The 27,359-nt window shown below is 44.6% G+C and overlaps 1 protein-coding gene across 1 annotated transcript in view; it reads left to right on the top strand.

The window, feature by feature from the left end:
* Positions 1-27,359, top strand: part of LOC124593717 (sialin) — a 415,361-nt gene that overhangs the window by 118,470 nt on the left and 269,532 nt on the right. The window contains exon 2 of the mRNA XM_047132029.1: positions 20,223-20,278. The gene's annotated coding sequence lies outside the window, so the exon portion shown is untranslated. The remainder of the gene's footprint in view (positions 1-20,222; positions 20,279-27,359) is intronic.

The following is a 27,359-nucleotide window of genomic DNA, read 5'->3' as shown; positions in this document are numbered from 1 at the left end:
GCAATATTGTGGTATATATAATACACACAGGCAAAATTGCTAGAAGCTAATCTCCAGGAAGACCGCTTTGGGTTCCGGAGAAATGTAGGAATGCACAACGTCACTTAACTTAAAAGACAGCTTAAAGAAAGACAAACCTCCCTTTATAGGATTTCTAGATTTAGAGAGAGCTTTTGATAATGTTGACTGGAATATACTTTTCAAAATTGCGAAGGTATTAGGAATAAAATACAGGGAGTAAAACATTATCTAAAACTTTCACAGAAACGAGACTGCAGTTGCATTGTTTGAAAATCTTTTCTGAAGGTAATTCCACCACAGAAGTGCAGCCTTGTACGTAATGAAACGTGGACGATAAACAGTTTATATAAGAAAATAAAAGCATTTGAAACGTGGTACTACAGAAGAATGCCGACGATTAGATAGGCAGGTTTAATAAGTAATGAGGGGATAGTGGATCGAAATGGGGAGAGAAGAAATTTGCGGTACACTTTCATTACACGAAGAGATCCGCTGCTAGGATGCATCCTGAGGCATCAAAGGATAGTCAGTTATTTGAATTGTGGATGTTTGTCGAGGGGGAGGGGGGGGGGGAGGATTAGGAGGGGGGATGATAAAAACTGTAGAAGGAAACCAAGGCTTGAATACAGTAGGCTGGTTCCGATTGTGAGTTACAGAGGTTATCCAGAGATAGAGAGGCTTGCACAAGATAGATTTGCGTGAGGAACTGCACCAACGAGCCTCCAGAATCAAGACGACGGCGACGATGACGATAACAACAAAAAGAATATATAAGAAGCACCACAGTCGCGATTTTGTTGTTGTTGTTGTTATTGTTGTTGTTGTGGTCTTCAGGCCGAAGACTCGTTTGATGCAGCTCTCCATGCTACTTTATTTTGTGCAAGTCTCTTGATCTCCCAATAACTACTGTAATCTACATCCTTTTGAATCTGCTTACTGTATGCATCTCTTGGTCTCCCTCTACGATTTTTGCCCCCCATACTTCCCTCCAATACTAAATTGGCGATCCCTTGTTGTCCCAGAGTTTGTCGTATCAGCTGATCCCTTCTTTTAGTCACGTTATGCTACAAATTTCTTGTCTCCCAAGATCTGTTCAGTACCTCCTCATTAGTTACGTTATCTACCAGTCTAATCTTAAGCATTCTTCTGTAGCACCACACTTCGAAATTCTCTATTCTCTTCTAGTCTAAACTGTTTATCATCGATGTTTCACTTCCATACATGGCTACAGTCCATAATACTTTCACAAAAGGCTTCCTAACACTTAACTTTATATTCGATGTTAATGAATTTCTATTCTTCAGAAAGGCTTTTCTTACCATTGCCAGTTCATATTCTTTATCGTCTTTGCTTCTGCCATCATCGGTTATTTTGCTGCCCAAAACAGTAACACTCATCTACTGCTTTAAGTGTGTCGTTTCCTAATCTAATAATTCCCTCAGCATCACCTGATTTAATTCGACAGACTCGATGTCTTTGGGAAAAAAATCATCATTCTGCTAGGCTGTATTTTAAAATATTATTTTGTTCATCGCTACTAGTTTCGAACGTTGCTCATTTTCAAGTGCGCCTACAACAAATGTGGAGACACCATCCTCGTCAAAGAGGAATCACGTGCCACGCCCAAGTGGTTCTAGGCGCTTCAGTCCAGAACCGCGCAGCTGCTACGGTCGCAGGTTCGAATCCTGCCTCGGGCATGGATGTGTGTGATGTCCTTAGGTTAGTTAGGTTTAAGTAGTTCTAAGTCTAGGGGACTGATGACCTCAGATGTTAAGTCCCATAGTGCCCATAGGCATTTGAACCATTTGAACGTGCACGGGTAGTTGTGCGTAGCACGGTCGTCAGTGTGCCGATCTCGCAACGCATAGCCCCAAAGAAAATCTACACACGGATGCTCACAGTATCGCCAACCTTTGGTATCCAGTAAATCACGAATATTAATGCGGGTTATATAATAACGCCGCTACCCATCTTGACATCTAAGATCACTGTTACGGGCAATAAAATAGGCTATCAGTACTCGAAATGAATGCAGGTAACGAAAATGAAACTTCTACCAGATTCCGGCCGGGTGCCGCCACATGGACCGGAGCGCAGAAAACTGCACTACATCACAAGTACATTTGCATGGCGGCGTACTGCGTGAAACTCACCACTCCCATTATCGGTGTTCGGTAGCGGCTGATACACAAGATAGCGGGCAGGCGCCAGCGAGTTGCGAAAGGCAATATAAATTTCGGACGGGAGTGCTGAGCCAACACGTCCGTCGGGAAAAAGCAGTGGCGTGGTTCACGTTGTGATAAACTGCTATCTGGAACCTCTCCACGCTTGCTGTGGTGGTAAAGAGCATGACATCATTTTAGAAGGAGGCACAGATGTTAATTCTCTGTACTACGCTACAGACCCGAAGACACTGATTGCATGTTAAGAAGCTACAGTAGCGATTTTACAAAAATAGTGCGTTATATCGTGGAGGAGGCACAGTGATTGAAGACAGATATTCACGACTGTGGGTCTTGACCGTTACTAACAGCCAGTCTCAGGTTGAAAACCGACGTAGCATCACATCTTCGTAGCAAGTTACAACATTGTCTCATGGAAAGTATCGGGAAAGCCGTTGGTGGATAAGAATACATGGTGTGTCCACACGTCGCCTTTATGACGGCTTCAACTCTGCAGTGGACAATTTCAGTGAGGTGTCTGAATGTCTGTGGAGGAATGGCTCAGTCTTCCTCTGGAGCTGAAACCGAAGGAGGTAAAGACGTTGGACGCGGAGTCTTGACCGGAGTCTGAGTTGTATCTCATCTCAAAAGTGTTCCATCTGGTTCAGATCAAGAAACTAAGCTGTTACATTCATGGCTTTACCTCTGATTTCTCGCTATACCTAAGGCGTCCTGTCCTCAATTGCTTTCCTCTTCATTACATTCCAATCGTCTCTTACTAAGGTATTACCAATGCTTCTACCGCGGGCCATTTATCACTGCCTCATATGAAATGCACTAGGATTGATTCTGTGTTAAATTTTCAGTGCCTCTCTTCATTATACACTCCTTTTTATAATTTATCATCTGGACTTTTATCCGCTATTCTTCACTACTAGATTGTTTATATGTCCGCTACAAGTATCTCGATTTACTTTTTTTTTTTTTTTTTTTTTTTTTTCAACCACGTTACATGTCAGGCTCAATACTAGGTTTTGCAACGATCTTGGTTGAATTAAGGATTCCATTGGGTGTTGATGAATTCTTCTTTATGGCTGTACGCTGACACATAAGCTAATGTATTACAAGTGTTTTCCTCATTCCTGTTGTGTACTAGATTAGGGACAGCATTCCCGTTTGCCTTCTTCCCGCAAAACTACGGAATTTTAAGCTTGTTAACCGCTTTACATAATTAGTGTCCACGACGTTATCTGCCCATAACACAAAATGTAGCTAGCGTAAGTCGCTAATTCTATGGTCACGTTAAAGTATTCGCTGCTTTGAAAGCTGATGAATCATTTCAGTATATCAGGTGATACAGTCATATACAGGCACGATAAAACATTCATACAATAAAGTCAGCGACACGTACGTAGCATTTCTCCACTTCTAAATGTTTTTCGGCTTCTTAGATATTTAATCACCTAGTCGGTATCTGGTACACAGAAGGATGGAACATTCTGGTTTAAGATCCCGTCTGCATCGAAGTCACCACTGATACAGGACGATACTTCTATTGAAATACTCCGTGCTTGACGTTTCAGTCACTCGTAGTCGGTTCTGGAGGGTCGCGAGTCTGCAGTGTTGCCCGTTCAGTGGGTACGACCCACGCGCCGGCAACATTGTTTCTAGCAACAGCGATCTGTCAGTCACAAAGTTTTGTTATTCGAGCTACAGCTGGATAGAACAAGGAGGTGCTATAGGTCAAGCTGCGTATTCATGCTGCGATAAAACATCGAAATGTATTCCCGTCGGCTCCATATAGCGCTAGTACAAAGCGTATGTAGTTAGCGGCGAATATATGCGATGATAGGAGCTAAAGACTTGAGGATCAAATGGAGGGCGTCTATCCACGCCCAGAAACGTCCTCCAGCGACGCTACGGAGCGCCGAAGTTAGAGGGGCCAACGCTTGCTGCCAGGCCGCCCCTTCGGCGGCAAACGCAGGTGTGTGCAATGACTGCAAGCGGAACTCCTCACAATGGGTCCGAGCGCCTCCAGGGCGTTTGATGTCGAAGCTCTCCACGCCGATCACAACTACACTGAAGAGCGCGAAAACTCACGTTCGCCGCCAAACGGGCGGTCTGGTAGTAGGGGAGGACCTCACTAACTTTGGTGCTGTGTAGCGTTCTAACTTCGATACTCTGTAGCGCCGTTGAATCACTTTCTGGATTTGTACACTTGTCCTCAGTTTGATCCTCAAGACAACCTCCATAAACCACTGAAGTTTGTTCGTACCGTTCTACATCTACATCTACACGGTAGCTCTGCAATTCACACGTAAGTGCCTGGCAGAGGGTGCATGGAACCATTTCCATACTGCTACTCTACCATACCACTCTCGACTGGCACGTGGGAAAAAGGAACACCTAAATCTTCCCGTTCGAGCTCTGATTTCTCTTATTTTATTATGATGATCATTTCTCCCTACGTAGGTGGGTGTCAACATTCACATTCAGAAGAGAAAGTTGGTGATTGAAATTTCGTAAATATATCTCGCCGCAAAGAAAACCGCCTTTGTTTCAGTGACTGCCACCCCAACTCGTGTATCATACCAATGATACTCTCACCTCTTTTGCGCGATAACACGAAACGAGCTGCCCTTCTTTGCACTTTTTCAATGTCCTCGGTCAATCCTACCTGGTAAGGATACCACACCACGCAGCAGTATTCCAGCAGAGGACGGACAAGTGTAATGTAGGCTGATCTTTAGTGGGTCTGTCGCATCTTCTAAGTGTTCTGCCAACAAAGCGCAGTCTTTGCTTCGCCTTCCCCACAATATTATCTATGTGGTCTTTCCAATTTAAGTTGCTCGTAATTGTAATTTCTAGGTATTTAGTCGAATTGACAGCCCTTAGATTTGTGCGATTTATCATATACCCAAAATTTATCGGATTTCTTTTAGTCAAAAAAATGGTTCAAATGACTGTGAGCACTATGCGACTTAATTTCGGAGGTCATCAGTCGCCTAGAACTTAGAACTAATTAAACCTAACTAACCTAAGGACACCGCACACATCCAGGCCCGAGGCAGGGTTCGAACCTGCGACCGTAGTGGTCGCTCGGCTCCGGACTGTAGCGCCCAGAACCGCACGGCCACTCCGGCCGGCCTTTCTTTTAGTACCCATGTGGATGTCCTCACACTTTTCTTTGTTTAGTGCTAATTGCCACTTTTCGCACCATACAGAAATTCTCTCTAGATCATTTTGTAATTGGAATTGATCGTCTGATGATTTTACTAGACGATAAATTACAGCGTCATCTGCAAACAATGTAAGGGGGCTGCTCAGATTATCGCCTAGATCATTTATATAAATCAGGAACAGCAGAGGGCCCATGACACTAGCTTGCAGAACGCCAGATATCACTTCTGTTCTTCTCGGTGATTTACTGTCATCACTACGAAGTGTGACCTCTCTGAGGGGAAATCACAAATCCAGTCACACAATGAGCCGATACTCCATAAGGACGCAATTTGATTAATAGTCGCTTCTGAGGAACGGTATCAAAAGCCTTCTGGAAATCTAGGAATATGGACTCGAATCTAGGAATTTTTCGTTAGTATAGATCCGTTCTCTCTCCAGAGAGAAGTCATCGCATTTTCTGTGGTGTTTGGCACAAAGTTGTGATACCCTTTTTACAGTGTGTAGATGAAGTCACCCTAATCACGTTTTTCATGCCCCCCCCCCCCCCCCCCCCCGGCGTTACTGGAAAATGTCGGTTTCCTTCTCGCAGCAAAAAAAATCTTTCTTTGGTTTAACTTCATGCGCCCTTGTCTGAATTATGTTCTTTATGATCAAAGAGTGCCAGTGTGGCACATGCGTGGTGGTGCACCGGCACACTGTCAAGTGGGTATTAGGGAATACGTAGCACGCGTCTTCAACAACAAGTTTAGCAATCCTGACACGCCGAGCGGAGTGGCCGCGCGGTTTCAGGCGCCATGTCACGGACTGCGCGGCCCCTCCCGCCGGAGGCTCGAATCCTCCCTCGGCCATGGATGTTTGTGTTGTTCTTAGCATAAGTTAGTTTAAGTAGTGTGCAAGTCTAGGGACCGATGACCTCAGCAGCTTGGTCCCTTAGGAATCCACAAACAATCCTGACACGCCAATACCACAACCTTTCAGATCTCCCGACAGAGATAATTAAAAGTTTTGGTGTATTCCAGCCCTGTTGATAGTGCCACAGAACTCCGGGAACGCTTTCTGGATGGTCGTCAGTGCATTCAGAACAAGCCTCGAATTTTTGAACGTGTACAGGAATCGATGAGTAGACGTGCGTAAGCCTACCTTCGCATGATCGGTGCCCGTGCGGAGCACCTGTTGCAATGAGTTTTTCGTAAAGTGTACATCTGCAGTTCGCTCCTCGGGGGCTCTGTAGTATACCGATGTGAAAAAATTCATGGGATACATCGTGTCGCACCTCCTTTCGGCGGCGTAGTGCAGCGACTCGACGTAGCATGGAATCGACAAATCATTGGAGAGAGAATGAGATTTTCACTCTGCAATGGAGTGTGCGCTGATATGAAACTTCCTGGCAGATCAAAACTGTGTGCCGGACCGAGACTCGAACTCGGGACCTTTGCCTTTCGCGAGCAAGTGCTTTACCAACTGAGCTACCCAAGCACGACTCACGCCCCCGTCCTCACAGCTTTACCTCTGCCAGTACCTTGTCTCCTACCTTCCAAACTTTACAGAAGCTCTCCTGCGAACCTTGCAGATTGGTTGGTTTGTGGGATTAAAGGGACCAGACTGCAACGGTCATCGGTCCCGAACCTTGCAGTACTAGCACTCCTGAAAGAAAGGATATAGCGAAGACATGGCTTAGGTTCGCAGGAGAGCTTCTGTAAAGTTTAGAAGATAGGAGACGAGGTACTGGCAGAAGTAAAGCTGTGAGGACGGGGCTTGAGTCGTGCTTGGGTAGCTCAGTTGGTAGAGCACTTGCCCGCGAAAGGCAAAGGTCCCGAGTTCGAGTCTCGGTCGGGCACACAGTTTTGATCTGCCAGGAAGTTTCAAGTCATTGGAAGTCCGTTGCGGAAATATTGAGCCATGCTGGCTCTAGAGCCGTCCATAATTGCAAAAATGTTGCGTGGGCGGGATTTTGTGCACGAAATGGCCTCTCAATTTTGTCCCACAAATTTTCAATGGGATTAATGTCGGGCGATCTGGGTGGCCAAATCATTCGCTCGAGCTGACCAGAATCTCCTGCAAACTAATCGCGAGTAGTTGTAGCCCGGTGACATGGTGCATAGTCATCCATAAAAATTCCATCGTTGAATGGCTGAAAATGGTATCCAAGCGGCCGAATATAACCACTTTCAGTCAATGACCTGTTCATTAGAACCAGAGGACCCAGTCCATTCCATGTTAACACGGCCCACACCGCTATGGAGCCACCGCAAGCTTGCACAGTTGACAACTTGGGTCTATGACTTCCTGCGGACTGCGTCACACTTGAACCCTACCAGCAACTCTTACCAACTGAAATCGGGACTCATCTGACCAGGACATAGTTTTCCACTCGTCTAGACGTCCTACCGATATAGTCACGATCCGAGTAGAGGCGCTGCAGACGATGTCGTGCCCTTAGCATAGGCACTCTCGTCGTTCGTCTGCTACCATAGCCAATTGACGCCAAATTACGCCACACTGTGCTAACGGATATGTTTGTCGTACGTGTGCGCTGACATGCGCTTCCTGGCAGATTAAAGTTGTGTGCCGGGCCGAGAGGAACTTGGGACCTCCGCCTTTCGCGGGCAGGAGCTCTACCATCTCAGCGACCCAAGCTTTAATCTGCCAGAAAGTTTCGTATCAACGCACACTCCCCTGCAGAGTGAAAATCTCATTCTGTAAACATCCCCCAGGCTGTGCCTTAGCCATGTCTCCGCAGTATCCTTTCTTCCAGGAGTGCTAGTTCTGCAAAGTTCGCAGGAGAGCTTCTGTGAAGTTAGGAAGGTAGGAGACGAGGTACTGGCAGAAGTGAAACTGTGTGAACGGGGCGTCAATCGTGCTTGGGTAGCTCAGATGGTAGAGCACTTGCCTGTGAAAGGCAAAGTTCCCGAGTTCGAGTCTCTGTCCGGCACACAGTTTCAGTCTGGCAGGAAGTTTCAGAATAGGTGTGTTTCACAGTAGCGAAGATGAAGACATATTCATATCCCTTAAGGTGCGCACTTTAGAGCCCACGTTTACTGGACTGTCTTCTTGTTTTTCGTCCATAATACCACCTCGAAGTTGGTTGGTGGAGTTCTGGTTCCACCTGAATGGTAGCGCTTGCGATTTGGGGCGTGTGTAAAGAGGAAATTGGGCGGTGGTACCGGAGAAGACTGAAAAGGAAAGGGGCTTCGGTGCATAAGATAAAAGAAAAGTATGCTGGGACGGATTTTACCGCTTGAAACTGAGAGTACGACAAATTTTTTTGACAGGAGCTTTGTTGTGTTCATAAGTGGAAGGTCGCGAGGACAGAGAGATATAGGAGCGAAAGAAAACCCGAAATGGAAATTGGGGGGAATGAATAGGATGTAGTTCTAGTTTTGAATTTTCTTCTATTTCTGCAGCAGACAACAGAATGTTCTCTTACTGGCCCATCGGTAAGCGTTCTTCGTCACTTCTTCATTGTATACAGAATGCCAAAGAGGATTTCCACTATATTTCCGCCTATTTGAGATAATAGCCAGGTGTTACGTATATCAATGAAAAGCGAATAGGAACAGGAAGATTCTATGCTGAATTTGACGGAAAGCAGTCACGTGGTAATACTGACGGAAAAATATTCAACGTATGTTAGCGTTTAATGTAGATGCTTATGACCTGTGGATACAGAGAGTAATGTCGTGTTTGTTGTTGGTCGGGAATGGAGAGGGTCATGTCTTGTGACTGCCACCCAAATTACTGCTTTCGAAGCACACCATGGGGATCGCAAGGATTAACGCCCTCTGGCATGTAGATTACCATCGACAGCTTCATATCCCCTCAGACTGTGTGTGCCAGCGACCAGTGCTGTGATCGGCAATTACAAGAAACCAGCTCTTTTCCCGTTGTCGGTCAAATCTCGGCGCTGAAAACTTCTTGCATCATCAGAATTCGAACAGGCTCTCTCCGGAACGCGAAAGTCGGTCGTTGGCGCACTGTAGCTGTGGGAGAGCGAAGGCGGGGACAACAGCCGTGGACCACTCCACTCAGCAGCGTCGGCGGAAGGCGCACGCGGGACCCGGGAATAGCCGTGCACAGCCGGACCTAGACGTCGCAGCTAGGAATAGTCTGCAAGCGGCCCACACGCCAGACAGCGGCGCCTCCTGGGCCACGGTCACTGCAAAACACGTAGCCTCAAAGGAGCACCGCCTGACAGACTTCAGGGACGCGTCTAAACTCGTGAGGTGCTGAACTCGAGCTATTTGAGTGCACCCTCATGGAAAACGAGTGATCGCGGGACAATAAAACTTGGCGAGAAGAATTATAAGTGTATGCGGATTTGCATACACGATAGCCTGGAACCGTACAAGAGACATCATTTTACAGTTGTTCGCAGCACTTTTTGAACGGTGGACCGTGGAATGTTCAGCTGTTATGGCACAGCTAGAAGATCGCGCAGTGTTCCCAGCCACGGGAACAGTAACTTCTTCAGCTATTTGTGGCGCAAGGGCCCGTCGGCCTCTCCTAGGAACAATTCCCAAATCGCCAGTTAACTCGAACTTCCGAGACATGTTCTTTAACCTCAGAGCGGGAAGAGGACCTCTCCGTATTTTTAACGCGTCGATACTCGCGGACAGCTTCAGCAGTATTGCTGTTTATCAGATAAAACAGCTTCGCAGGTAAAGCCTTGGCCACCTTGTCCACACCGACGTTGACTGTCTGCAAATGTGATGCACACTGATGCTTATTAGAGATGGGCAAAGTCGTTCATCCTCGAGAACTACTTCACTGGTGATCGCTCTTTTTTGGGAACCGTTTATTTTTACTCGTTCACCGTTGATTGTGCTTGGTATCTGCTTCTTACGAAAAATTCAAAATTAGTAGCATAGGTGACTGAAGATGAAAGGCGCCAAGACGGGGCACTTGCCTCCCCCCCCTGGAGTACACAGTTTTTATTCATAACAGAATTCTCACACACTTGTAATTTTCGTGATTCTGCAAAACATCTCGTTTAGCCAACGGCAGCGTTATGAGGCTGATCGCAGTGAAATAGTATAAGGTGGCGCACTAAAACCGGCCCCGAGTACGGACTGCTCGCTAGTTACGCACGACTCGTTGACCGCTACGAGCAGAATAGATAAACGTGTAATAATTAGGCAGTGAAGAAATACCAAATAAGCTAATGCAAACAACTTCGAAACAATAGATGACGATTGGTAAGCGACAACGAGTAGTCTAGTACTCGGGTCCGATTTTTCGTGCGCCGCCCTGTACAACTGAAACAATATTGTAGGAGTTATCGTGTTCTCTTTACAAAATGTGACACCAGGCACTCGATTATGGAGCGCGGGCTTCATTCGGTTGTAAGTCGGTCTGCCTTCTTTTACCTTGGATCAAAAAAAGACGGCAATGTGCGGTGCCGACGTCCTTTGCATGTGTAATAACAAAAAAATCTTGCTCTTTTACAAGTATTTCTTCTGCTGTTTATCGAAATAGTGAAGTAAGCTGATACGCCGTTTTGTTACCTGAAAGGATGTATGTATTACATACCACATAATTTTTATGTAATTTACATAATTATAAAATACATTTCAATTACCGGACATGGACGCTGAATAGAATACGAAAAGAACCAGAAGTTGAGAGTTCGAAAGAGGTGTCAAATAGAACTAGAATGGGCGTGCGAAGCGAACGAAACGAGCAACAACAACTCGATACTGAACTATGAGCAGTCGGCAGTGGAAGTGCGATGAGTGGCAACACGAAGTGAGAGTCCGGCCGAGAGAGGCCGAGACCGAGGCAGACGGGAGCGCTACCGAGGCTGGAACGAGACCGGCCGACGTGCCGTTGCGTGAACGAGACCGACCGTTTCCCGTTCCCGGCAACTATGAGTAAAGTAGAAAGCTGCGACAGAAGTGAACTATGAAAGACCGTTCCTTAGAATTCGTTCCTCGCTCGTTCCGTTCATCTTGGTGAGCCGTTCCTTTGGACCCGTTAATTCGCAAACGACCCATCTCTAATGCTTACGTTTCAACCCTACATAGCTGAACTAATATCGGCACTCACGGCAAGTCATGACACTAACACTTCTAACAACGCAGATCCTGCACCGCACAATCTGAACATCAATCCTATAAAGCTGGGTACCAATACGGTTAAGGTTTTTGAATCTACTTTGTGTCAGGTAGCGAAAGTTTAATTATGACCACATACCTTTCCCATAGCCTGACAACATTTACGGTGTATGAACATCCCAACGGAATAACTATATACTGGACATCGAGGCGTGAGAATACCACATGAAAAGGAAGGCAGGTATTGAACGTCCCGTGAGGATTGAGACCGTCGGAGGCTCAGCAAAAGGTCAAACTGTATAAGGACGACGAAGGAAATGGGCGTACGATTTTCAAAGGACCCATCCGGACATTTGTCTTAGGTTATTAAGGGAAAAACTCATTGAGGGAGGCCAGTTGGGGATTCGACTCTCCTCCTCTCGGCTATCAGTTCACTGCGCAGTACCAATTACCAACGTGAATGCTAAGACATAAAAAGGTCATAATAAGGGAAGGGTTGAGAAGCCATAATTGACAGATAATCTAAAATTGATATTACTTACGTGTGATGTGATGATCAGCAGCCTTATGAAATATTACTTTAAATTATTCGCTGAATGCGAATTTTATGACATCAGCTGCAAAGAGTGTGGACGTATTACTCCACGTGACAAATGAAAGTTTACGCCGGAATGCGTCTCAAACCGGATTTCTCGCTCATCGCCAGCGGTAGGCTTAACCATTTCGGCTATTCGTGTACGTTACCTAACCCCATCCACTTCACAAGACTATGATATAGGGAAGTGGGCAGTTAAATATGGGAAGTTGGATGAGGCTGGGGAGCGTGCACTGATAACCGGAATGGTTGAGGCGGCCGCTGGCGATAAGCGGGTTCAAAAATGGTTCAAATGGCTCTGAGCACTATGGGACTTAACTTCTGGGGTCATCAGTCGCCTAGACTTAGAACTACGTAAACCTAACTAACCTAAGGACATCACACACATCCATGCCCGAAGCAGGATACGAACCCGCGACCGTAGCGGTCGCGCGGTTCCAGACTGGAGCGCCTAGAACCGCTCGGCCTCACTGGCCGGCGCGATAAGCGGGAAATCAAGGTTCGAGTCCCGGTGCGGTACTAATCTTCACGTGTCACCACTGGGTAACATATCTGTGGCATCGTCCGAAGGACGATATTACAGTTGGTACTTCATGACGGAACCATAAGTAAGGACAGTCGCTGCCTGACGCAGCAACGAATGAGAGACGTCGCCGTAGACGCACCCTCAAGAAGTAACATACGCCGCCGCTGCCGGAAGATTACTAACGTCAGAGCGCAGCGCCGCTCACTCACTCTGCAGTCATCGCTTACAGTGACAGCATTGTCTTAGCTCATCAGAATCGGCTGCGACCTAACAGAACTATAGTCAGAACTGCATACAAAAGTTTATAGTAAATTGTACTTTGGGAGGAGATATCATTCTGTATTTTGTCAAGTGATGACAGTCATAAGAGTTCAAAAATGGTTCAAATGGCTCTGAGCACTATGGGACTTAACTTCTGAGGTCATCGTCCCCTAGAACTTAGAACTACTTAAACCAAACCAACCTAAGGACATCAGACACACCCATGCCCGAGGCAGGATTCGAACCTGTGACCGTATCGGTCGCGCGGTTCCAGTCTGTAGCGCCTAGAACCGCTCGGGCACACAGGCCGGCGCCATAAGAGTTCAGCGACAGTGACAAATACAGTTTGTCACTGTGGATATGGATTGTTTGCAAGTTAAGTATTTAATATTGTTCAGATAATAATAGTGATCTAATATGTTTGTGTTTTGCAGTACCTGCTTGACCTACTGCAGCTGTAAATCGAGACTTGCTACAACACTCCACAATGTCGACGAGGATGTCGCAAATATTTTTTTGTCCGTCACTACAACATCTACACCCATTGCAGCTGATCTCACGAAATTCGCATTCCGTGAATAATTTGGAATGAAATCTATGTCGTACATTTCAGAAAATTTTGCATAGATAATGTTGTAGCCGGCCGCGGTGGCTGAGCGGTTCTAGGCGCTTCAGTCCGGAACCGCGCGACTGCTACGGTCGCAGGTTCGAATCCTGCCTCAGGCATGGATGCGTGTGATGTCCTTAAGTTGGTTGGATTTAAGTAGTTCTAAGTTCTAGGGGACAGATGACCTGTGATGTTAAGTCCCATAGTGCTCAGAGCCATTTGAACCATTTTTTGATAATGTTGTGTACAATTTCATACACAGTGGTAGGAGAGGTGGGCCAGAGAGCGGTGCAGCAATTGTCATCGTAGGAAAGCTGGACAGAACCAAAAAATATATGCCAACAAGTTATCATAGTAGACAGAAGATTTACTTAACTACTATTCCTCCAAACATATGAAGACTCATAACAAATAAAGCAGCAAGAATCCAGTAAATACAACAGCAGCAAGGATGAGGCTGTTTGAACTAAAGCACAAAAGATGATGTCGGAGCGACGACTGGGTGGTGTGTGTGTGTGTGTGTGTGTGTGTGTGTGTGTGTGTGTGTGTGTAGCATCACATAGTTAAGTGCCTCTGAATGTGAGTGGGTGTGTGTTAAGTCCCATAGTACTCAGAGCCATTTGAATCATCTGAACTGTACAGGGGCAATAAGTAAAATTTCTTTATTTTCTGAACTAGTTGGTGAAGCAGTTTCAATGGCCAACAATTTAGTTCCTTTCTAAAGCAAGCAATCCTTTTTGTTTCGGTCAGACCTCTCATATGATTTATTTGTCGTGTTTCGTGATAAGACACAGAACTTCCTTACCAAAGTTCCTGTCACCACTAGCCTCTGCCTGTGAAATTGTTTATGCACATCGTCAGCTGTTGACTCTGGTCCACCTTGAGATGTGTTTTCGCCCGATGATGCTCTTGGCGTATGTATCGAGACCGCCGGCGCTGTCGTAAACAGCTTACCGCCCTGCTTAACGCCAGCCTGTTTGTTCGTCGCTTGTGCCAGATTTGTTGCAAGTGCTAAAAGGGACGTTTACGTCCGGGTACGTAATGTATTTGCTGTGACGTCTGCCAGTATCACATGTGCACTGGTGGCTCAATATGATTGTGGTCAGGTGACCTGAGGGACCACAGGAGTACCCTCACGCCCGTAGAGGATTCCTTCAACCATTGGGATACGACTCAGAAGCGATAGGTTGATGCATTGTCTGCGGGGTTTTGTAGGCGACCAAAGAGATGCACGTGACTGGGCAGTAGTTATCTGAAACATTCTCCTGTGAGACACGATGAGACACGTACGTACTTGCTCCGTTTAATTCCAAGTTAACATCCCCCACCCGAGTTACCTTCGTCACTTGCTTGAACACTGTCCAGTTGTCAAGCGATGAGCAGCGCCTCATGTGGTTTTAGACGTCGTATAGCCCACCATGCAGTAAATGAAGCAGGCAAAAAGGAATGCAAACGCCTCAAAAATGAGATCGACAGGAAGTGCTAAATGGCGAAGCAGGGATGGCTAGAGGACAAATGTAATGGATGTAGAGGCTTATCTCACTAGGGGTAAGATAGACAAAGTTACAGAAAAATTAGAGAGACCTTTGGAGAAAAGAGGGCCACTTGTATGAATATCAAGCGCTCAGATGGAAACCCAGTTCTAAGCAAAGAGGGGAAAGCAGAAAGGTGGAAGGAGTATATAGAGGGTCTATACAAGGGCAATGTACTTGAGAACAATATTATGGAAATGGAAGAGGATGTAGATGAAGATGAAATGGGAGATACGATACTGCGTGAAGAGTTTGACAGAGCACTGAAAGACCTAAGTCGAAACAAGGCCCCGTGAGTAGACATCATTCCATTGGAACTACTGACGGCCTTGGGAGAGCCAGTCCTGACAAAACTCTACTATCTGGTGAGCAAGATGTACGAGACAGGCGAAATACCCTCAGACTTCAAGAAGAATATAATAATTCCAATCCCAAAGAAAGCAGGTGTTGACAGATGTGAAAATTACCGAACTATCAGTTTAACAAGTCACAGCAGCAAAATACCAACGCGAATTATGTACAGACGAATGGAAAAACTGGTAGAAGTCGACCTCGGGGAAGATCAGTTTGGATTCCGTAGAAATGTTGGAACACGTGAGGCAATACAGACCCTACGACTTATCTTAGAAGAAAGATTAAGGAAAGGCAAACCTACATTTCTAACATTTGTAGACTTAGAGAAAGCTTTTGACCATGTTGACTGGAATACTCTCAAATTCTAAAGGTGGCAGGGGTAAAATACAGGGAGCGAAACGCTATTTACAGTTTGTACAGAAACCAGATGGGAGTTATAAGAGTCGAGGGGCATGAAAGGGAAGCAGTGGTTGGGAAGGGAGTGAGACTGGGTTGTAGCCTCTCTCCGATGTCATTCAATCTGTATATTGAGCAAGCAGTAAAGGAAACAAAAGAAAAATTTGGAGTAGGTGTTAAAATCCAGGGAGAAGAAATAAAAAGTTTGAGGTTCGCCGATGACATTGTAATTCTGTCAGAGACAGCAAAGGACTTGGAAGAGCAGTTGAACGGAATGGACAGTGTCGTGAAAGGAGGGTATAAGATGAACATCAACAAAAGAAAAACGAGGTTAATGGAATGTAGTCGAATTAAGTCGGGTGATGCTGAGGGAATTAGATTAGGAAATGAGGCACTTAAAGTAGTAAAGGAGTTTTGCTATTTGGGGAGCAAAATAACTGATGATGGTCGAAGTAGAGAGGATATAAAATGTAGGCTGGCAATGGCAAGGAAAGCGTTTCTGAAGAAGAGAAATTTGTTATCATCGAGTATTGATTTAAGTGTCAGGAAGTCGTTTCTGAAAGTATTTGTATGGAGTGTAGCCATGTATGGAAGTGAAACTTGGACAATAAATAGTTTGGACAAGAAGAGAATAGAAGCTTTCGAAATGTGGTGCTACAGAAGAATGTTGAAGATTAGGTGGGTAGATCACGTAACTAATAAGGAGGTATTGAATAGGATTGGGGAGAAGAGAAGTTTACAGCACAACTTGACTTGAAGAAAGAATCGGTTGGTAGGACATGTCCTGAGGCATCAAGGGTTCACAAATTTAGCATTGGAGGGCAGCGTGGAGGGTAAAAATCGTAGAGGGAGACCAAGAGATGAATACACTAAGCAGATTCAGAAGGATGTAGGTTGCAGTAGGTACTGGGAGATGAAGGAGCTTGCACAGGATAGATTAGCATGGAGAGCTGCATCAAACCAGTCTCAGGACTGAAGACCACAATAACAATAATAATAGCCCACCATCGACGGGTGCAAAAGTGCTCCAAGAGTCAACTATCAGCCCAACTTTTTCCGTGCGTAGAGATTTGTTGTTCTTATGCACGAGCTATCGAATTCGCAGTGCCCATGTACAACACTTTCTATAATTCCTCACTTACCCTTCCAAAAATTTGTGTCATTTCACCGCCAAGCACAGTATTTCCTACATGAATTCTGCAAACTGGGGTTAATAATAAAGTTTCCTTTAATACTTAACGGACACCATGCTCCATGGTTAGTGTCTTTGACTACTAATCAAAACGCCCCGAAAACTTGAATGCCGTCGTGAAGGTCACAGTATATGAGTCGGAGCGTGGAATTTCATAAATTTGGACGTGGTAGTGAAGCTAGAAAATCTGAAAAGAGAAATGCAACGGCGCAGTCAGTGAAGTGAAGTGGAAGGATGGTGTAAGCATTTCTGTCCTGATGTATAGCGGGTAATATCAACAACAACAGAAAATGTAAGAACAACCATTTGCTGCGCATAGCTGTATGGGAATCCGCGGCTCGATTTTGGTACCCAGAAACGATGTTTTTGGGGTGTTAATAACAGATAAAGATTTTTGAAAACGGAACATGGCACTTCTAGATAAATGCCTAGAAAACATACTGTTAAAATTTTGGAACTTTTCAGTGGTTAGTTATTCAGTTATCCGCTGCTGACGACGAAGAAACGGTGAAAAACGCTTTTCTCGGGTTTTCGCAGGAACCCACTATGAACTGAATAGTGCCACCATACACCCCTTAAGGATCACCGCAGACTATACCTAATGCAAAAAGATAACACCCGATTTGGTTCATTTGCCTAAGCTGGAGGAAGTGTGTAATATTCAAACTTTGACCTGCTACTGTAGAATAGTTACTGTAAGATGAACCTTCTGTTAGGTATCCAAATACCTCCTAGCCCAAGGGTTTTCCAAAACCCTTGACCCTACCTTTCTATCACCAATAGAGCCTGACGTATGAACCCCTGTAACCCGTTTTTATGCGCGGTCTTTTGGAACATACTGGCAGCGTATGCTGTCGCATGCGTACCTATTTGTACAGGAACCATGAAGGAAAAATAAGAACTGAAGACCAAGAATGAAGTATTCGGATTAGAAAGAGTATAAGACAGAGATGAAGTTTTCTCCGTTGATTCTCAATCTGTAAAGTGAAGAAGCAATGACAGAAATAAAAGAAAGATTTAGGAGTGGGATGAAAATTCGAGAGAAAGAGTACGTATGATAAAATTCATTGATGACATTGTATTGCTATTCTCGTGGAAAGTGAGTCAGGGTTGCAGGATCTGTTTAACGGAACCACGAAGTAAACGAAGTGAAGAATTCTGCCACATTGGAAGCAAAATTGCACAGGGAATACGAAAGACGCATACTAGCACAAGCAAAGAGGACACACTTCGCCAAAAAAGTTTAGCAGTATCAAATACAGGCTTTGATTTGAGGAGGAAATTTCTGAGGATTTACGTTTGGAGCGCTACACGGAGTGATATGAATCAAAGACTGAGAAAACCAGAAAAGAAAAGAATCGAAGCGGTTGAGATGAAGCTCTATAGAATTATAGGGAACTCACTGTAGTAGTTGTGCGTCGATGGAAAGATTGGAATAAAATAGAAAGAGATGGAGAATAGCATACAGGACTGACTACTAAAAAAAGAAACGTTTTCATAGCGATGTCATTGATGTTTGTTGATAGTACCAATATGAATGCAATAACATACAAGTAGCGAGGTAATCTTAGTAATGTTGATGTTACTAGACGGGACGAAGCGCTACAAGCTGCAGGAATTAAGACTGGCATGTTACGCAGACATCACTAATTTGAAGCGGGCGCTATCCGATATTTCCGACCATAAAGATGGATAATGCTTAACCCGACTCTAGAAGCTATTTACGTTATTGCGTTGTGGAAGGTTGGGAGATCAGTGAGTTAAATTAGCTTCAGTTTTGCGCAAATTGAAACAGTCACAGGCATACTGCTGTTCCTAGAACAGGATAATTGGATTAGCTTCATAAAAAAAAGATAAGATTTGCGAAAAGCAAGGGAATTCGGCATGCGAAATACGAGTAGAGAGCACAGCGGTCTAGCACATATAGAAGAAGTTGGACTAAGACAGTGGAAATCCGGACGTCGTAGAACACGGTTTGTAGTTGGGGAAAACTGTGGATGGACCGATCCTAGATGAACTCAACGACCAATAAATCCACTCAGCTCCATGCGTCCAAGTAAAGATTTCCAAAAATGTACAAGGAATCCCATTCGTATCGTGTACACAGTCGCGATTCCGAACTCGTTGTGGTTATGTATGACCCGTAGTCAGACTCCATGGTACGTCAGTCAACAACAGTAAAGGAGGCAAGGAAACATAATTATTTGTATGTCATAAGCTTTGCTGAGTGTGTTTATTTTATGTGGCTATTTCTGCATTTTGTTTGTGGGATAAGAATCTTACCTGACATTTATCTAAATGGCGATTGTCTCAAGTGTTTAATCATTTCGTTGTTCTAGGAAGAAACACTTAAACTTGTCAGAGATACGTTAATGTTGAGAGCCTGTAATGAGAACTTTATCAAGCAATAGTAACGAACCGCTACTGACTTCTTGTCTGCATGTAGTTTTCCAAGTACTCTCTCCCTCCCTCTTTCGCTCACTCTCTCTTTCTTGTTGACATGAAGCATAACTCGGATAGTCGCACATTGAGAAAACTGGAAGATAAGATAAGGTCACGCTGTTGGTATTTTAGTGCCAGGCGGAAGTTATGGACGCGAAGAATGCAGGTCAGCATAAGGCCAGCTCAGATTCTCATCTCTAGCTCCATTTTAGAATTTTATTCCAGAAGGACGCAGTACACACAACTAAAAGTATAAATGACGTCTTTTAAAAATTAAGAGAGAACTTTTGACTCTTAAGACTTCTTATGTCCTGTAGGATGTCATTACTTTACGAAATTTCTTTTTTGTAGGCTTACTTATAATATTTTTTTCAGTTCTCGAATCTTTTCTGACCACCTTAAACGGCTCCACTTAAAAAATTGTAGCTTAGAACGTAGTTTTGTTGCCGCGGAATTTGGTCTTTAGGTAATGAAAAGAAGAATTCTGGCATTCTTCCATTCGACGGAGAGAAACTGAATGATCTTATGAGAACATTTGTATGTCTGTTGTGAGCTAAATATTGAAGCCAGTATGAGAGTAAATGTGTGGCGTTCGCTGAATCAAACACATTGTGTAAATATGCAGTTGAAGCGATGATGTGACAGATATGAGTGGGGATAAATGTTTTGTCAATTGTATGTAGAAAACGATAACCGCTGCACACACTCGGTGACATTTCGTTGCCATCTAATCATAGAAACACAAATTTTCTGATACTTAAGCGTTTACTACATGCCTAAATTTTCTATCGTTAGTCGTATACCGAAGTCCATTAGTTCAATAGTACTTAGTAATAATTGTGAACATTATCTCCTGCTGATAACACAAAATTAACAAAGCTTTTTATTTGAATTTCAGTGCGTTTGCGATCGCTGAGGAGCAAGAGGCGCTACATTTAACACCAGTGGAGAAAGGTAGGTCTTCCAGTCTCCTTCTGCGTTACCTTAAAACGAAAAGTTCATACTGCGTTTCACATACGCAGCAGTAATCAGTGTGGTGATGAATATAAATAAGTACCCCATACTCTTTACAGGAATAAAGAATCTCAGTTACATATTCACGAAAGAACTGACAAAGAATGGCGGCAGAAATTGAAAATTCTCCTAAGTAGCAGTACGTGATTGTTGTTTTAAGGTTTATGAGGTGTTAGTTTCAGTTTAACCATTTGTAATATCAAGTAGTGTCAAGATAGAACGCAACCAGCCACAAATAACTTTAAGAAACTTTATGTTATTGCTGTGATTGTTATCGGACCATTATGCCTATCTTCCTATGCCTACACTTGTTTTAGCACAGTACCAGAATCGTCAGCAGCATATATTCTGCTACTGAGGTTTGTTCTAGTGGACGATTTTTTCCCCTTTTTGCCCTTACGTATTTCTGTGAGGAAGTAAAACGGGCAAATATAAACAGCACGCTCACATTACGCAATGGAGTGTGGTATACTAGCAAAATGGGAAGAAAAAAATAAGTGAGAACGAATGTTTGTGTCCGTCTTGATGGCATGGTGCAATGGCCAAGTTGGTCAATGTGACTATTCGAGATAATTAGTAGATCAGAGTTATAGTCCCAGACTTGTACAAATGTTCACTTGTCGTGGCATTCTTCTCTGATATTATTTCGTGTTATAGCATTTCACTGATTTTATCCCCGTTGATTCCATTAATTTCGTTTCAGTGAATGTAATACAGCAGAGGTAAAACGATTGTATATCTTCTTTTGCTATACACTGAAACAGTTTCCGCTTCCATATATAGGGTGAACCAGAACTCCACCGACAAATTTTCAGAGGTTGTTGATAGGCGTCTTCTGAGTATTTCGATATCAGCGGCCCACGTCTCTGGCGGCTCGATACAGAGGTATTGTTTCGTTTGGTTTCTTGCCCCAGTCAGCTTTGTATCTGTACTGCAGTGAAAATAGCGTACGTTAGAGCAAATGTCGACAGAATGCTGTTGACAAGGGAAGCACCCATTTTACTCTTAGCCTTCAGGCTATCATTCAGTGCTGTTTGGTTCTGTCTTGTATTTGTTTTCCCGGCATTGGTAGTTTACGTTAGCAGTACTACTCAGCTGTATAGGTAGGTTTACTGATAAAGTGCTGGCGGAGGTGCATGTCGTGTATGGACTCACTGAATGCAGTGGAACAGCTGCACAGCGTAACACAGAAACAATGGTAATTGCGGTAATAAACAGAATAAATCATAGTGACATTATTGCTCTGTAGCGGGTCGTGGATCCTTTACACCAAAATACTCAGAAGTTATCCCTGACGTCGATGAAGTTTGGTTCACCCTGTATACCCACAAGTTGGAGGCGACTTAGATCTGACAACAAACGGTCCTGACATTTTTGATTAAACTGACATAGAGGAGGTAACAGTAACCACGACGCTGTTTCTCAGTAACTGCAAGCAATGAAGAAGAGTTTAGAAATGTCGGAAAAAAATTTCTGACTAGCAAACGCAACTGGAAACCGAATGGTGATTACTTGAAACAGCAAGCATCAAACATCTGGAAATGGTGACCTGGAGAGTCAACGGCAAACATTCATTAGTATTATATAACGCATATTAAAAACAGGGGATGGGTAAGAATATGGAAACACGAAAAACGCAACACATTACCATGTCTAACAGGGTGTAGGAAAACCGGTGAATTTCAAAACGGCTTCCAGCAGTCTCGGAATGGATAAATACAGCTTATATCTTGTTTTCGAGGGAATATTATACCATTCTTCCCTGCAAGGTAGTGATAAGTTCGGGTAACAGTGATGGATAGCGATCACTCGGGAGAAACACCGGCAAACCTTCAGTAGTATTATACAACAAATATTAAATAAATAGGGTCGGTAAATATATGGAAACGCCAAAAATGCAACACATTACCATGACTAATACGATGTAAGAAAATTGTTGAATTTCAAAACAGCTTCTAGCAATCTCGGGAGGGATAAATGTAGGTCATGTATAATTTTCAAGGGAATCTTATACCTTTCATCCCGCAAAATAATAGTAAGTTCAGGTAACGATGATGGTGGATAGCGATCACGCACCCTTCTCGCCAAAGCAGACCACAAAGGCTCAACAGTACTGAGATCTGGTGAAGTGGTGGCCAGGAGAGACGCGACAGCTCATCCTCGGAATCACGCAACCAGTCCCGAACGATGCGCGCTGTGTGAACAAGGGCCCTGTCATTTCAAAATACGGCATCAACATTGGGGAACAAATATTATAATATGGAACGGATCGGATCAGCCAAAATGATCACATAATTCTTGGCAGTAGCGTGACCTTGCAGAGTAATCATGGGACTCATGAAATAACATGACTGCCCAAATCTTCACCTAGCCCCTGCCACGTTTCATTCTTAGGACGTAAACTGGGCCAGAAGTTGAAAAGAGTGTGAAGCAAGACTCATCCGGCGAAATGACTTTGTTCCATTACTCCACAGTCCGGGTTATATAGCTTTAGCACCTAGCACCACGTTTTCTTGGTACGAGCATTTGCCTCACTGATGAGAGGTTTTGGAGTTCTAGCTCGCCCTGTGATTCCCCGTTCATGGTGCTTCCTTCCCGTTGTTTTAGTACTGACAGGAACTTTTGCATCTCTCGTCCTCTCATTTTTTGTCACAATCCTCTTCAGTGACCGTCTGTCACGATCACTCAACACACATTTTCGTCCGCGTTGTGACTTAACGAACGACGTTTTTTCCGCTTTCCCTGTGTGCGTACAAGTCTTCGATACTATACCTACTGAAACACCAAATACTTTGGCTACCTTGGTTATGGAAGTACGTAGCATATGAACACAAATAATGTTCCCACGTTCTAATTCACTTAGCTCCCACATAATGCACTCACAACTACAGAGAACACTTCTCGGACCACGACTGATACTTACAACGCATTGATGTTATTGCACAGGTTCCATTCGTGCTACAATTCAGCAGCGCAACTTGCAGGATTGGCCAGCATCTGTATTTATGTTCAAGCACGCATTTCGTGGTGTTTCTATACTTTTTTTCAGTCCCTGTAGCTACGGTTTGAAGTATGTTGTGAGTGATGGTGTCCTTGACAGAAGACTACTACGAAAGCAACGACACCTTCAGCACAGATTGCAACACAGGATAAGCCTTATTGATAAACACTGAAGCTTTCGAAATAGCTCCACGCTTTTGATTACCGAACAAATGTTTCCTTTCCCATTCTTCCTTATTCCAAAGTTTTGCTCGGTCTCTAATTCCCTTGTTGTCGAAGGGACATTACACTGTAATCTTCTTCCCTTCCCGAAATTATTGGAAGAATCATAAGGAAGTGTAATTCATCCGAGCAGTTACTGAATATCGTTCGGCGATGTGGTTCCCTCGGCGGGAGGGATTGTAGATCCAAAGAAGAGTGGCGAGTTTCGTCACCGGTTCGTTAAATTAGCGAGACAGCGTTGCGGTTACGGAGGCCCTCTTCATACTCCAGTGGTAGACGCTGTAGGAGGGACGTTCAGCATCATGGGTGCTCACTTTAAGGCCAAGAGACGTCCTGCCACATATGTCATGTAATGACCATAGAGAAGAAAATCAGAGAATCTGGAGTTGCTTGCCGACTTGTTCTTTCCAATTGCAGTTAGAAAATGGAACAGGAATGACGTGGTGTTTAGGATAACGTTGGCACGTACTCTGTGGTGGCTTGGTAGATGTAAAGGTGAATGTAGATGCCTATAAAATGAATTACTTCAAGTAGCTCTCAACCAAATATGAAATAAACAGTCTGATGCGCACTGAGGTGACAGAAGTCTAATATCGTGTTGGACTCCCTTTTGCCCGGCGGAGTGCAGCAGCTCCACGTGGCATTCACTCAACAAGACGTTGGAAGTCGCCTGCAGAAATATTGAGCCATGCTGCCTCTACAGCCGTCCATAAGTGCGAAAGTGTTGCCGGCCCAGGATTTTGTGCACGATTATGTTCCCTAAATGTTCGATCGGACTCATGTCAGGCTCGAACCACTCGCTCGAATGGTCCAGAATGTTCTTCAAACCAATTGCGAACAATTGTGGCCCTGTGACATGGCACGTAGCCATCTATAAAAATTACATCGTTGTTTTTCGGGCTGGCCGCGGTGGCGAAATATTCGGTACAATCAGCCGGCCGCTGTGGCCGAGCGGTTCTAGGCGCTTCAGTCCGGAACAGCGCTGCTGCTACGGTCGCAGGTTCGAATCCTGCCTCGGGCATGGATGTGTGTGACGTCCTTAGTTTGGTTAGGTTTAAGTAGTTCGAAGTCTAGGGGACTGATGACCTCCAATGTTAAGTCCCATAGTGCTTAGAGCCATTTGTTTTTCAGAACAAATACCGAACATACACATTTACAGTCAATGATCGGTTCAGGTGGACCAGAGGACACTGTCCGTTCTATGTAAACACGGTCCAGACCATTGTGGAGCCACCACCAGTTTACACAGTGCCTTGTTGACAATTTGGGTCCATGGCTTCGCAAGGTCCGCTCCACACTCGAGCCTACTACCAGCTCTTACCAACTGAAATTGTCGCCTGCTGCCATGTCTCATTACCGCCAGATCTCCCCACACTGTCCTAATGGTTATATTCGTCGTAAGTCCCATACTGATTTCTGTGATTATTTCACGCAGTGTTGCTTGTCTGTTAATACTGACAGCTCAACGTTGCTCTCAATCGTTGAGTGAAGGCCGTCGGCAACTGCGTTGTCCGTGGGGAAAGGTAATGTCTTATATTTGGTATTGGCGGCATGTTCTTGTCGCTGTGGATCTCGTAATATTTAATTCCCTAACGATTTCCGAAATGGAATGTCGCAAGCATCTAGCTCCAATTGCCATTCCCCTTTCAAAGTCTGTTCATTTCCGTCGTGCGGTCATAGTCACGTCGGAAACCTTGTCAGATGAATCACCTGCTTACAAATGCAGCTCCGCCAATGGACTGCCCTTTTATACATTGTCGTCGGCTGATACTCGTATCCGAGTTTTCATTTCTCTCCTGAGATTTCCTTTGTCACGGTTCAGGCGTGGAAGTGTCGTTGATGGCTTAGCAATCCAATCCTAGCGTGGAACAGGCGGCCACAGACATTACAGCTGATGGAAGGTGGAGGACGTGGCTGAGCCTGGAGGAGTTTACGTCTCTGGCGTTTGTCATTCTCCATTCTTCGACGTTCCAGCTCAAAGTTTTGAAGAGCATTTGAGGTAACTGAGCGCCAGCGACTTCGGTCTTCTGCTATTGTGGACCAGTTACTCGGATCGATGTTCAAGTTTTTCAGATTTTTCTTGTACTGATCCTTATAACGTTTGAGAGGGGCACCTCGTGGCCTTTTACCTGTGCTCACTTCGCTGTACAGCATTTGGCGTGGAAGTCTGTCATTTTTCATCCGCTGGACATGTCCGACCCATCTGAGTTGATGCCCAATGATAAGAGCTTCCATGCTATGCATTTTTGCTCTCTCTAGAACAGCCGTGTTGGATATGAAGTCATCCCATTTTAGGTTCATGATATATCTTAGCTTCTGTTGGTTGAAGCGTTCTAGTTTCTTCAGATCGCAGCGATACAACGTCCAGGTTTCGCAACCATATAGCAGGGTGGAAATGACTACAGCTTTGTACACCATCAGTTTGGTGTACAGTGTTAGGTCTTTATTCAGGAAGACACGCTTTGTAAGACGACCAAATGCTACATGTGCAGCACGTATTCTATTCTCCACTTCTTTTCCAGATGAGCAGTTGGATGACAGTATGCTTCCCAGGTAGAGGAAATGGTCCACTTGTTCCAGGAGTGTATCATAGATGGATATGCTGAAGTCAGGAACGGAGGAGCCAGGAGTTGGCTGCGCCATCACCTTTGTCTTTGAAATATTGATGGAGAGACCAAATCGTTCGTACGCCCTGCTGAAGGAATCAACTGACAGCTGCAACTCTGCAGGTGAATGAGCTGGAGAGGCATTGTCATCAGCATACTGCAGCTCTGTCACACGAGTGGTACTGGTGAACCTTTTTGAATGGAGTCTGGACTGGTTGAATAATCCTCCATCAAACCTGTACTTTAGTTCTATTCCTGCATTGTTTACGGTTGTCTCGTAAAGCATAGCTGCCAGATACAATGCAAATAATGTAGGTGCAAGAACGCATCCTTGTTTAAGCCCACTTGTTATTGGGAATTCACCAGTCATTTCATTCTGGCAGAGGACCTGTCCAGTCATATCAACGTGGAGAGCTTCAATCAGGTCAACAAAATGTTCAGGGCAGCCGAAGCGTTTTAAGACCATCCACATGGCTTCTCTGGGAACTGTATCAAAGGCCTTTTCTAGATCGTAGAAAACAAGTAGTAAAGGCTTTTGCTGTTCTCTGCACTTCTCCTGTAGTTGTCGTGCACAGAAGATCATGTCAATTGTCCCTCTTGAAGGTCGAAACCCGTATTGAGACTCAGGTAGTATAGTCTCTGAAAGTGTCTGGAGGCGATTTAAAAGGATTCTTGCAAAAATTTTTCCAGTGACAGAGAGTAGAGATATTCCCCGGTAGTTACCACAGACGCTTTTGTCGCCCTTTTTGAAGATGGTGACAATTGTGGAGTTCTTCAAGTCAGCTGGTACCTTGCGGGTTTCCCACATTAATATAATAAGTGAGAAGAGTCTAGTTTTTAGAGGCAAGCCGCCACCCTCAATAAGCTCCATCGGGATGCTGTCAGGTCCAGGAGCCTTCCCAGGTTTCACACTCTTGAGTGCCTTGCAAAATTCTTGAAAAGTTGGAGGATCAGCCAGACAGGGTTTTGGAGGGTGCTGTGGTACATTTTTGAGAAAATCTCCAGCGGCAGTAGAAGGGCTGTTTAACAGTGAGCTGAAGTGCTCTTTCCAACGATTTAAGATGTCCTGACTTTCAGTAAGAATGGTGGAGTTGTCAGCAGCTTTAAGTGCTCCTGATGATGAGCGGATAGGTCCATACAGCTCTTTAATACCAGCATAAAAGCCACGCAGGTTCCTTGCATCAGAAAGATTT

Source organism: Schistocerca americana, chromosome 2 (genome assembly GCF_021461395.2).
Source record: "Schistocerca americana isolate TAMUIC-IGC-003095 chromosome 2, iqSchAmer2.1, whole genome shotgun sequence".
NCBI lineage: Eukaryota > Metazoa > Arthropoda > Insecta > Orthoptera > Acrididae > Schistocerca > Schistocerca americana.
The sequence above is the reverse complement of the archived record's forward strand: the minus strand, read 5'-3'. Positions and strand labels throughout refer to the sequence as shown.